We start from the raw sequence: 14474 nt of genomic DNA, 5'->3' as shown, positions 1-14474 counted from the left end.
TGGTGAGCAATTAGATGGTGCACTAGCAGTGGTGCGAGGGCCCAGATAACACACTGATAATGAGGGCTTGTGGCATAGATCACTACCGGGGCTCCAAGCCTGGCTCAGTCTCCGGATATCAGACTACTTTGATCCGCCATTAATTTCATATGTTCACAAATAAAATATTATTCTTTTTGACTCTGGATTAGTTATCATTTTTAACCATATATTTTTATATTGTAGAGTAGGGTAAATAAAAGGAAAAAAAATATGAAACTAAAGCAAATAATTTAGGATATAATGTATGAGGATATGTATAACTGGAGTTACAGGACCTGAATGTGGAAACTTCTTTAAACTATAAAGAGAGAATAAATGAGAAGCTTCTACCCTGGATATCTGAATCATATAATTGTTAGGTTTCTTTACTTTACATGATTTAAGTTAGACTATATATAAGCTTATAACTATTAACACTTCTTTTGTTAGCATGATTATAAATATTATGTTTCACTAATTAATATGATGTAATGCATACTATATCTAATTGTATAATTGTCAGACTTTACTTGTCAGCATGATTATAATTGTCAGGATTCATATAAAGTACAGTACACTGTATACAGACTTATAATTGTCAGGATCCATATAAACTTAAGTACAGTACACTGTTACAGACTTATAATTGTCATGTTTCACTTGTAACTTTGATGTACTGTAGTTAAATTTGTGTAGCTCATATCTGAGCCATAACTAGATATGTTATTACCTGGGCAATAGAGATCACAGACATCCCCTCCCACCACCACTTCTTGCCACCTTGTAGTCACCCCTAGTGGTGAGACATGTATTGCACACCTTAGCTATGACTATGTTAGTAATGTGGGCATTCTATTTATTCTGAAAAACAAAAAAGAAATCTATAGCCAACGGTGCTGAAAAATGTAACACTCAGAAATCTTAATTAAATTAAGAAGTGTGTCCACGCGGCTGTTTATGGTTGAAAGCCAAAAGGAAACACAAAAAGAAGATGAACAACAGCACTGTGTAACACTTAAAACCTGAATCAATAATGAATAAAAAATTGTGCCAGAAAAAAAAATATTTATTTTCCATTTTTTATTTCTGGCACAATGTTTTATTCATTATTGATTCAGGTTTTAAGTGTTACACAGCGCTGTTGATCATCTTATTCTATTTATTCTGTTGCATAATATAGCTGGTTCCTATAGTCCTGTATTGTCCATAATGTCTTCCCTGTTACATGGAGCTAGTGCGGACAGCAGAGACCCAGACACTGTCAGTGCATGCTAAGGTGTAGGTATTGCTGCCTGTGCTACTCTCCCTCCATCCACCAGACTCCTCTCCAAATACTCCACCCATACACTGATATGCCTCCCGCCCATCCAGCAAAGCTGTACATAGTACCTCTTACCCTCTTGAAATACCCCTCACTCACCATCAGTCCCTGACTCTATACCTCACCTACTGGCATACAGGATATTTATTAAAACACAATGTTGCTACTAATGGGTAACATGTGTATAATGGGAATACAGTGACCATTGGGAAGGTGCACACACTTTGTACATATTCCTAGAGTGTCATGTAAATCAGCTAGTACAAGATGTTATATTTATTTCCTTCCATCATATTGAGCCTCAGTGGGCTGGCCTCCTCCTCTGCTCTGTGCTCCCCAGGTCTGACCTCCTGGGCTCCCTCCTGGTTGCTTGGATGCTCTTCAAGAGTAATAAAGTAGATGGATTAGTATTTTGTTTCATTTCATTATTTAACCAAATGTTAAACAATCTTTTGTGGAAATTAAAACCCTCTCTCTGTGCCTGAGCCCCATTAGCAGAGCCCCCAACATCTGCCTTAGCTGCCGCACCCCCACTGCTTGGGTCACTCACAGCCTGGTGCAGAGTAACACCTCAAACACTGGCCATGGGTGCAAAAGTTTAAATAGCCTCATAGTAATTTTCTAACTTTATGTACACTTAAAAAAATATGTAAAAAGTGTTTTTTTTTAATACATTTTTTTAAAAGTCTGTCTTTGTGTCCGACTCTGAGTATTCCAAAATTACCGGTGAGCAAGAGGTCCCAAATGATATTTAGGAACTCCAACTAATGGGCATCCACCTTCAAATTTGTAAACTGTGATTACCCAAATGTGAAGCGGTGGCAATCCCTACCGCACCATAGTAACTAACAGGGACTAATGTGGCTCGAAATGGAAGCCTGTCCATATCCTTAGTCTATGGAGCACAAGATGGAATGTATACAGTAGGTGGTCAGAGCTTCCAGCATATGCAGCCAGATGGGGTGAGCCTCCATTCTCCAATGAGTATGGAATGAATGGTAGACCGCAGTGCCGTCATTTCCTGTTGGTGAGCAGAGGAAGTGCAGCAACAGCCATATATTGGAGTTTCTCAATACCCAAATTCAAAATGAATTTCTAGCAGACATATTTGAATTGAGAAAAGGGGGAACTTATGAGGTTAAAAGGATAATTATTCACATTAAATCAACAGATGTAAGACAAGGAGGGAATAAAAAATAAAATACCCTCTTCGTGGTTGAGAGCTTCTATACTACCAGAGTTCGTGAGACACAGGATTGACACCACCCAGTTGATCCTGACTGGGACGCCAGCAGACAACTCTGTAAGTTACTGGTGATAAGTTGGCCCCCACACAAAAAGGTTACCATTGTTAAACTATCAATACATGTTCCCTGGCTTCTTCTGATTCATTATTCTTGAGACATTATTACTTATTAACCAGCTGAAGTTTAATTACACAAGCAGGCTGTGGCCAAACATCTAACTGCACAGATCTACTAACGCTTTTGGTTGTATGTGGAGTGCATGAGATGCTTTTCAGCTAACCCCACGGTTATTACACTAGCTGCTATTCATATGTTTTTATCTTTAATTATTGCTGACCATTTTGTACTATTTGAGTTGCCTCTTAACGAATATTCCTGTAATAACCAATGCAATAGGTCCTGGATTTATTTATTTCATACTGATTTTTATGATTGTATTCTGCATTTTTTTTAATTCATGTTGTGTTTCTTGGAAGTGACTATTAAATATGTTACCTCTGTTAAGCGCTCTCCATTTCCTTTACTTTAACAAAGAACATTGGATTGGCCGAATTGGATTTTATTTTACCTTTGCCATGGCAACCACAGCCCTCTAACTCTGGCAAAAGTTCAGACTTGTAATAAAAGTAGTAGTAAACTAACAAAAATGATGTCAGATATACACCATCTTTTCACAATTCTTATCATTTACATGCATAGCATACTGTATAAGAAATGGCAGCATTTTATAAATACACCTCAATAAACTATAACACCCATGATTAAAGGAAACACTTTACTCAAAGTCACTATTCAATCCTCCTGGGATTAGAAGTTTGTATTTATAAATCAGATTAATTTCTAATTAGCTAAAACCCTGAAACTATCTTTATGTCTTTTGTTGCCTTGCTGCTTTGACACATTAAAAAGCTGACAAACCAGAGACAGAGCACCCGTGGATTGTATTAAAATGGGCTGAAAGGGCATGTGACTCAAGCCCTTTTTTATATTTCATGTGTTCCCCTAATCAAACCTTCAATGGACGTGAAGTTCTACCAATTTATACTTTGTTGCAAGTGCAGCGTATTGCATAAATTAAGTTTTTTGTTGTTGCATGTTATGAATTCGTTCATTTTAATATCTTGACCATTGATGTTACTTAATTAATACTTGTGCCTCCACTCTCGATATTCTTACATCCCATGAAATCACTGGTGAAATCCTGTTGATGTGATGCTTGATTTGGATTGTATAGATGGTAAATCACTAGAAAAAGTTTTGATTTTAGATTAAGTGCCCTTCTAGAAATATGTTTTTGTTTGTCTGGCAGTAATGGACCAAGTACTGGATCCCTTTTTAGCAACGGCCAATGTTTTCTAAATTACTTTTAAGCTCTAAAACTACTCTATAAGCAAAATAGTTAAATCCATAAACAATTGTGAATATGTTTTTACACAATTACATATTTACATTTCAGTACAATCACAGCTCAGCATAGTACAAAGTTGGAAGGGGATGCGCTAAACTGTTATAGTTGGGCTACGAAGGTAGCTGCTCAGTGTGGCAAGGGCACTACCAACCCTTACTGGAATTGCATATGAAAAGAAAAGGCACTAAGCGCAAACCACAGCCCTATAACAATCATACAGGTTTCTGTAGAAAATGATAAATTATTACAATATGTAAGGTAAAAGAAAGAGTTGTACTCAATCTAAAAAATGAACATATTGAGTTTATTCAGAATAATAACAGTATAAGAATCGCTATATGCAATGAGTATTAGTAAACAGTTTTATGATGACTAAAAAATAGATAAAAATAGTCTAATACCGGTATACAACATTAATACAACATAGAACATAAAACAGGTGCAATTATGCAAACATACAGTGTCACTGAGTGATACGCTCAAGGCATTTTATTCACTCTGTGTAATAGGTGGGAGATGTTAGGCCACTGCTAAATGGTTATTAGTCCTTATAGGTCCAATGCACTAATGGCATTTGGTTAATGTAACCCAGCATATATGTTAATCACTCCACATTTGTAAATCCAGTGCGCTATGGCATATAATTAGTGTGGTCCAGCTCATAAATAATTGCTTCACACTTTAAGTATTTCTGCCAATTGCAGGGGGGACACAGAGGTATTGCTGTGGAGGTGGTGCGGTGGGCACAGTAATTTATTAGGTAAACTGTACCTGTTAATCAAAAGGGTAGTCCCGCTGTGTTGGTTTACCTTATATTTCAGGTTAACTACCTCCAGGGAGTAGCGGTGTATCCTCAAGGAAGTCCCAGGATGTAGGGGGTCTGCCGGCAGGCCGTCCAAGACAACCACGGTAAGGACAGTGCGGCTCATGTCAGGATTGATGTATCCACAATCGGCGCGTTTCACCTGGAAGGCTTCTTCAGGAAAGCAGATACCAGATCTCCTGGCTGGGGCTCTATTGATGTGGACTCATCGTGATGCTAATTTGGCCATCTTGAGAGTGAGATATCTCATAGTGTGTTTGCCCGTAAGTTAAATCAGACATATTAGAGTGGGGAAACTTTCCATATTTTTGCCCATATATTGGTGCTGATATATGTATGTGGTGATGGACGGACATGACTGTCAAACGACGGACATAACATAACATAAAACATTTGACACAACCGATATATGTACAGTATATATGTGTATAAGTTTAAATGTAGTTGGGGTTAATAGGCATATGTTGATACATCAATAATGAATGTGTTAGGAGAAGGGTTTTTATATCTTTATATATGACAGCAATCTAGCTATTAGGTGCTCCAATATATTTTATGTAATTTATATACAACTGTCTACATGTGTAAGTGTCTCCACATATGTCCCCAAATGATACTAATTATAAAGGATCATATATTGGGGATATCCATATATATATATATATATATATATATTTATGTATCTCCATGCTTCCACCTCCATGCCGGAAAAGCCGCGTCTATGCAGACCAGGCTCCTGTGTGAACAGCGCCAGCTCAGGAAAATCCTGGGTCGGTGCCACCTAAATTCTGGGTCTTATCTGGATAGGAACCCTGTTCCAACCTCCGGGTTAGCCCCGGAATTTTGGTGTAAAAGTGGTGTACCTGTGAATTGTTTTATACACTGCACTGTCTGCTATATGAAGGGACTATGGATAAATATTAGTTCAGGACTAGTGGATGACTTTGTAAATCTGAGTAACCACAGGGACTTATTATATTGTCAGTCATACAAGACTATCACATATGCATGCTAATCTTAGAATAGTTAAATATTTATTTGTTATTGAACTGCGCTTGTAAGGGATGTATACATAATAAAACACTTGTTGCAATATGGTAGCACTTGTCTGAATAATGTACCAAGGACAAGCCTTCTCTTAAACATTTTTTTTCACAATTTATTACATTCAATACATATACTTTTTAACTTGACTCACAACACTAAAAACATGACACAAGCTGGCTCTGTAGCGCCCAGTTGTTAGGCTAATCAAATACTTTTGTTTAGTGTACAGTATATGTCTCTTGCTGGAATATATGAGAGAATGTCCAAAATTCACAGTCATTTGTTTAGTTTTTAGTGGCTATATATCTCTCTCCACCAGATATTTGTGCACTGTAAGTGCCTGCACAGCCTGTATCAAAGTGTCCTTACCCTTCTGCAGATATTTCAGTCTTAGTTGCCACAGATGGTAATAATATATGGCTGTTAATCCTCTGTGGCTTTAGCTCCGGAATATTACCATGGTCCTGTACTGTCACACTGATGTTTAGTAGGTCCGTACTTCAGGGAGACCAGGGTGCAGATGATAATACAGTATGTACTATGGTTCACTAGGGGATCCTTGTTTGATAATAGTTCTTTATCACTGCTTATTAAGATTTTCAACTTTCCCTTGTTTTATTTTTACTTTTGTGATTCCTTTCTAAAAAACTTGAAATAATCATATGCAATAAATGAAATGTCTACATAAACAGAAATCAGTTACATGTAATTTCAAGGACACATAATGCAACTTTGCAATTTTTCTTAATCATATTTTATCTTGAACTATATTCTTCTAGAGAAACATAATTTCAAATAACTTAAAAGTTATATTTTAATTTGTATAACATTACACATAGAGTGCCACAGAAAAAGAGCCTTCTCTTTCTATTATTATTTATACCCACTGGGACTCTCCTCAGGATATGATTTATGACAATGCCACCAACATTGTGACAGCATTACAGCTGGGTGAATTCCAACACACCCCCAGTTTTCTCACACAATCAACTTGGTGGTGCAATTTTTTTTTTAAATGACAAGGCCATGCAGGAAATGCTCTCTGTGGCTTACAAAATTTCTGGACATTTTTGCCATTAAGCAGGTGCATGTGGAAGATTTCAGCACCTGCAAGATATGTTAAATTTGCCCTGTCACCAGCTGAAGCAAGAGATAGTTACAAGGTGGAACTCCACCCTTTATAAGCTTCAGCAGATGGATGAACAGCAAAAGCCATTAAAAGCTACATAATGAAGTATGACAAAGGAAGAGGAGGGGGAATGTACCTTACTCAAGCTCAGCGGAAAATACTTTCCTTGTTGTGCAAAGTGCTGAAACCCTTCAAAGTAGTCACCTGTAAAGTGAGTTCAGACACTGCCAACTTAAGTCGTGTAATTCCCCTAATTAGACTGTTGGAAAAGTAGCTTGAAAAACTGAAGGAGGAGCTGAAACGAAGTGATTCCACTAAGTATGTCAGACTTGTACAGTAGATCAAGTCTATTGTTCCCTTTTCCAGGATCCAAGGGTTGTCAGGATCTTACAACTGGATCAATACATTTTGGCGACTGTGCTGGATCCTAGGTTTAAGTCATATGTCATGTCTTTCTTCCCAATGGACACAGATCTGAAGAGATGCAAAGAGCTGTTGGTAAGAAATTTGTCAGTTCAAGTGGCACATGATGCAGCGTTGGCTCCTCCTTCAGTTTCTCCAGCAAGTGTGGCTGCCAGGAAAAAACTCAGCTTTCCCAAAAGACCCACTGGTGATGCAGATGAGTCAACATGACCAAGTTTTGACATACAGTATAGGGCTAAATTTACTAAGATGGGAGTTCTATTAAGAAGTGATGTTGCCCATAGCAACCAATCTGATTCCAGGTATTATCTTCTAGAAGGTGCTAGATAAATGAGAAGTAGAATCTGATTGGTTGCTATTGGCAACATCACTTCTTAAATAGAACTACCATCTTAGTAAATTTACCTCCTATTCGGGCTTAAAAGAATTCCCTACAATTAATGAGACCTCTACTGTGAATCGATCTGATACGGTCACCATTCAAAGAATGGTTGAGGACTATTTTAATGATAGCATTGAAAAAGGCAAGTCAGACAGTCTGTTTGACTACTGGCAGGAAAAAAAAGGCAATTTGGAGACCTTTGCACAAACTGACTTTGCTTTGCTTGAGCTTCCCACCCTCCAGTGTCAGCGATCGGTGTAGGAGACTACTTCCTCAAAATGTGAAAAAGATGATGTTCATTAAAATGAACTACAAATTCCACAAAGAAGACAATTACCACCAATTATGTCCAAAAATTACTGAGGCAAATGAGGCTATAATGGTGGATTCCAGCGGGGATGACTTAATATTATGTGAAGATGATATACAAACTGATGAGGTTGAGGAATCGGATGATGATAGCGACAACATCGTGCCTCTTTAAAACCAGTTTGTGCACAGAAAGATCATTGCCAGCAATGTCAGCTGCCCATTGGTAGCTTGTTTTATGGGGGCCCAAACAAGCCATTTGCAGTCCCTGTCATTGAAGTGATTGGTTTGTTAAACTTTGCATGTCCTGTTTAATATGTACAACATAAGGGTGGGTGGAATGGCCAAAGAACAATTTCATCTTGCACCTCTTTTCTTTGCATTATGTGCTGTTTGGGGCATTGGTGCCTGATATTTTTAATTTTATAGTTTATAAATGTCCAGAAATTGTTATGTCCACAGAAAGCATCATGTATGTCCCTTTCATTTTTTTTTTAGAATTCTGAACCAACAAGTTGATGGGGTGGGCAAAGCAATATATTTTCAAATGTACCTAGTTTTTTTAATTGTTTCCCCCAACCGGTTGCTCTAGGACCCTGGTGAATTTATAGGCTGTTATGAATAATGGTTCAGCTCTATAAACGTCTGGCCCTGCTGTATGTTGGTGACTCTAAGTGGAATAACTGGAAAATGTAGATGGTGGGTGTCATGAGAGAGACCAGAAATATGATCAGCATCACATTGCATCGTCCTGGCAGTATGTGTGCTATAAAGTGCAAATATGTTTAATACAAAAATTAGTTGTGTATATCGGTCACTCACATTACATACATTTTTACATGTTACATACAGTGCGTAAAGCAGGCTAAGGTAATCTGAGTCACGTCACCTGTTCTTGACAAATAATTTCCACTAGGCCAATCAAACATCACAGATGCTAGGAGGCTTCTTTCCTCTGATGTAAACAGCAAGTCATGGTCCCAGTATTCCTAACAACCTCCCTGAGCACAAAGTGAAAGTCTTTTTACAGTGTGTATTAGCAGCACCTCCACAAGCAAGGCCACCAGACTTCTATTAGATGTATTAAAACATCCTCCAGATTAAAGATGTCTTTCATAAACTGAAGAACTTGATCCTACATTGATCTTCACTCACAATTTTTTTTTTTTTTTTGATTCAAACAAGAATTTATTTACTGTTGAAAGGATTTGCAGTGGTGTAAGTCACATGCATGTGCACAACAGCGCAATATTTAAACATCACTAAATTAAAAAAAGAAAATGAAAAGCTAAAAGAGTAGAAATAAAAACAAAACATGAGATATTGACAATCGCTGTGTCCTCTTGAACCCCTCATAATTTCCCATGTGTCTATCCACATACCTTATTCAGTGGCAGCAGCCTGCACTTCCTGATTGTGAATGGGGAGTGTCACCAAACTTTGTCTTGCGACTCATGATCTCATATGTGCAATCATCACTGCAGCACCCCGATACACTGGGAGAGGTCTCATCTACTGAATCTCAAACTGTAAAGCATCTCTAAAGAAGCACCATAATTGTGTTTGAACACTGTAAGGATTACTTTCTTCATCTGTGTGCTATTTGCCATCAATTGTAAGATTTGTACCTGGAATTTCCCCAGTCCTTTCCTGCGGACACAGGTCTGCAACTGCACCTCATAACAAAAAGGGACCTAATCTCTGCACTATATGTCAAAACTAAAGTACACAAAAGTAACAGGCACAGAAAGTTCATCTTAGGCAATAAGGTACCAGGCACGTTCATCTGTCAGCTCTTCATGATTTTCCCATTCCTTCCATCCCCACTTGCTCTGTTCATAAAGCGGCTGCATATTTGTCTTTGTGAGTTCAAATATCCAGTCTACAGTATGTCAAACTTCTTAAAGACTGGAAAGGCTCCTAAAGGGTCATCCAGCTGATTGTCTGCTTGCACATTGGCACACTCAGCTGCCATTGCAGCACATTACTCTTGGCATTTTTTTTTCTTTTGCCCATACAGACTTCCTCTCCATGACGTATCTGATGACATAATAGTCTGAAGCTCGGTTCAGTTTGGTGCTGGATGGCCCTTGAAGAAGCTCATACATTTTTTAAGAATCAAAAATTTTTAATAAATAAATTAAAAACTAATCAATCCTTCTGTCCTTTCCCTGTCTTCAGTCCATAAACATATTCCAACTCCCTCAGGCCTCTGACCTAGTTCTTGTTTAATGAAAATAATCTTGTTTTTTAAACATTCTAGGGGTCATATAGTTTATTAAACTGCCATACTGTCTACTACTGCAGTGCCACTCTGTGCCATGTTGGGAGCTGAACAGCCACATGTTAGTGCTGCCCACTGCTGTGGCTTAGCTTATTCAGCCAGCTAGATGGATGCAAACTTTTGGCCGAAACTGGACAAAATGTGAGGTTGTCAAAATTGACTGGAAATGACTGGAAATAAATGTTATTGAGGTTAATTATACTGAAGAAACAAAAAGAGGCCCAAATTCTGCAATTTCAACTGTTTTTATGAATTTTTAGAAAAAATACAGATCCAAAACCAAAACACGCAAGTGAACGTTTTGCCAAAACCAAATCCAAATCAAAAACACGAAGGAGATACAGACCCAAAACCAAAACATGGGGGTCAGCACACACCCCAAATCTATGTTTGTGATAATGTCACTGATACATAGTTGTCATTCACCATATGTCACTGGTGTAGATGTATGCCTCTGGCTGGCAGCAGTTACTTCATGCCAATCAGTACTATAGCTTCAGAATCTCCCAGTGGCCATGATGGATATGCAGTTTGTAGAAAAAAGCCCAGCTTCAGGTGTCCTCCAGAGTCTGGTTGTCCTACTAATGTAGGATGACGAATGTACAAATGCCAAATAAAAAACTAGACAGAAATTAGATAATGTTTGTTTCCACTGTGCTTTACATTGCCAATTGTGGTATTTGGAGTGCCTACTATGAATATTCAGATCTGGTTAAGAGGACTTCCCTTTGTCTGCTGGTTTTAAAATAAAATGATTGATTTAATTCACCAGGGGCATCTAATCAAATGAGAAAGTCAGTGTGCAGGCTCTGTGCAGGCCCTCCCCCACATACTAGCGTATGTGCAATGAATTCTCTGGCATGCAGCCAAAGTAGACTGCACTGGTGCATGCCTCTAGGTAAATGGCAGACCCAGTGCAATTTTTTACCCATATTTCTCAGTTGCGTATGCACCAGAGCAAGTTTCCCAGAATTGTGGCTGCAAAGTGAGTATACTGAATGGGTGCAGGGTGTGCAGGGTGGACCCATATGCACCACACACCCTGCATCAGATAAACCAGTGCCCTCCATTATTTGAAGTCTTCTCTTAAGGTGCCTACACACATAACGATGTGTACCCGATCAGCCGATATACACGATTTCCCCTGAACTCTCCCCAGGCAGCTCCCAGGCAGTCATGGTCTTGATTTGGAGTAAAAAATTTCCAATCTGACTTAAGATCTATCGTGCATCCAGTGCATGGTGTCCCAGATTGGCAAATCTGGCCTACAGGATGGCAGATCTGAAGATGCGAGGTACGACGAGTGGGGACGCACATTGGCATTGTGATCGTGAGTAGAAACTCACGATTTGGCCATAATTTACATGATTTGTCCTCATGATTCATCTAAATCGGCCAAATTGGGTAAAAAATCGCTATGTGTGTAGGCAGCTTTACTCGTTTAATGAATTTAGTGATTTCCAACTTTTACCAAGTTTTATTTTCTCTCTGTCATCACCAACTAATTTTTCAAATTTCGTTAAATATATACACTTTATGTGGTTGGGGTAAGTCTGTGACTTGATAGCTGTGTGTTGATATGGATCTTCCAGATAAATTGTAATGGAGATTTCTGAAAATATTTTTGAGCATCTATATCTAATGCACTCAGAAAATATTTTTTTACTTTTAATTGATTTGATTTACTTATTTATTTTCATAATTGTCTACATAATCATTAAATTAAAATTTTTACCCAGGGCCAGACTGAGGCAAGAATTACCTTCTGCATTCAGTTAGTGTTGTAAACAGAAAAGGCCCACACAGAACACTGACCATGCAACACTTGAGTGTGCCGCAAGTCATTGGGGGTTGGCCTCACTCTCAGCATGCCAGCTAAGCAGAACTGTTCAACCGGACCGCCCCATCAGGCAATTGGCATTTCCAGATGTGCCAGATGACCAGCCTAGCTGTGGTTTTACTTCAACATACCTCAACACTACCTATGCAGACACAATTACATATTGCCCTTTGAACACTTTTTTATGTAATGATAGGAGTCATCGGCAACAGATTAGCAGAATACAGCTGCTGGGTATTATACTGTAACATCCATACATTTATCAGGAGCACAATTAGAAGTTCAGTACATTGTAGGGACAGTTGATTTATTGTAAACTTTCCTATCAATAATCATTTTGGGATTAATTTGCTTTTTATTTGGATTCTGAGCTTTGCTGACAATGTTCGTGGTTAAAAGTTTGAGAAAATCTAGTCTCTCTAGCCCATTTCTTAGAAATATCTGCAAAATGTAATTTGAAGTATGTAAATGTTTAAAATTTGGGAGCACTATTTATGTAGAGTGTTGGGCAATGCAAAATTTAACTAATTTAAGTAATGGAAATTAGGTATTTCTGAATTATTTTCCCAACATGGTAATTTTACTTTAAGTTAAACTGAGAATGCACTGAGTAACTAATTATACCACTCTCTATGCCCCAATCTGCTTTCAGGATAACAGACACAATGAACTATTATCTTTCAGAGAATGGTACATGCTGTAATTGGAATTAAGATATACCTCTCCCTGAATATATGAAAATGTTTACAATATTTAAAGTACTGGCAATCATTTTCTACAGTATCACTTTTATTTTGGGAATTCCAGGGAACAGCTTAGTTATCTGGATCGCTGGAATCAAGATGAAGACAGTCAGTGCTGTATGGTTCCTCAATCTGGCCATAGCTGATTTCATCTGCTGTGTAATTCTCCCTTTGAAATTTGCAGACTGGGCTTTGTATTTAGAACATGATACCTATTTATTATGTCAATTAGGTGCTGGTGTACTGTATATAACCATGTGTGCTAGTGTAAATTTTGTATCCACCATGAGTATTGATCACTGTATATCTATAATGTGGCCATTTGGGTCTAAGATTCATAGTACCCCAAAATGTGTCCACAGCATTTTGGTTATAATTTGGGTTGTGAGTCTGATCTTAAGTGTTCCCCATGTGATTTTTAACAATGTGGATTATTAGGGACAATTATATAATTCTATGTATTCCTCTCACATGAAAAACATGATAATCACCAGGTGTGTTACCATGTTTGTGATCCCTTTCACTATCATTCTAGTGTGTTATTGTCTAATCGTTTCCAAATTTATAAATGTTGAAAAACAAAATAAGGAGTCTATTTACTAAGCAGTGTTAGGAGAAGTAAAAAGTGAAGAGTGAAAAGTGATAAGGTGCCAGCCAATTAGTTTCTAACTGCCATCTCAAAGGCTGTGTTTGAAAAATGACAGTTGGGAGCTGATTGGCTGGCACCTTATCACTTTTCACTCTCACTTTTCACTTCTCCTAACACTGCTTAGTAAATAGAGCCCTGAGTCTCAGCGGCCGTATAGGATTATCACTGCAGTTGTGACATGTTTCTTTATCTGTTGGTTTCCGTATTACACTTGGCCATTAATACCAAAGCATTATATATCTTGGCAGACATACATTACTGTATTTGTAAATTGTGTCTTACTGGCTTACTTCAACAGTTGCATTAATACCATCCTCTATGTCTTCATAGGACAAGACTTTAAAGAGAGTTTAATGCATTCCTTACCATCCAGGCTGGAACGTGCAATAAATGACATCATTAATCAGTCTCCAAAAGAAAGGGGATTTTTATGCAATTGGTTCCAATAGGAATGTCTAAAATTCATCCATCTCATTTTTATGTTCCACACTCACAAGTACAAATTAATGTGGAAAAAACTCCTCAAAGATATCTTGTTATATTGTACAGAAGGGTGGATAAAATAAAAATGTGAAAGTGAAGCAAAGTATTTAGGATCTAATGCAGGATGATATGTACAAGACAATAAACTAAAGTTGTCAGAAGGTGGAAACTCCATTTGAAACTATAAAGAGAGAATACAATTGAGATGCCTTATACCCTGAATCATATAATTGTTACAGTAGGTTTCTCTAGTTTACATGATCCCTGTGTTTTGGTTTTGGTCTTGGATCTGGATTCATCTTCGTATTTCGGTTTTGGTTTTGCAAAACCACCCTCAAGTGTTTTGGTTTTCGATCTGTTTTTTT

The 14474-nt window shown here is 37.9% G+C and overlaps 2 pseudogenes; one reads left to right on the top strand and one right to left on the bottom strand.

Moving 5' to 3' along the window:
• Positions 1-9497: 9497 nt before the first annotated feature.
• Positions 9498-10115, bottom strand: LOC148525476 (N-alpha-acetyltransferase 40 pseudogene; annotated as a pseudogene).
• A 2874-nt stretch (positions 10116-12989) lies between these two features.
• On the top strand, positions 12990-14085 carry LOC148525475 (formyl peptide receptor-related sequence 1-like; annotated as a pseudogene).
• The last annotated feature ends 389 nt before the right edge of the window (positions 14086-14474 follow it).

This window comes from Taudactylus pleione, unplaced genomic scaffold (assembly GCF_031769625.1).
Source record: "Taudactylus pleione unplaced genomic scaffold, aTauple2 ptg000108l, whole genome shotgun sequence".
Classification (NCBI taxonomy): Eukaryota; Metazoa; Chordata; class Amphibia; order Anura; family Myobatrachidae; genus Taudactylus; species Taudactylus pleione.
The sequence above is the reverse complement of the archived record's forward strand: the minus strand, read 5'-3'. Positions and strand labels throughout refer to the sequence as shown.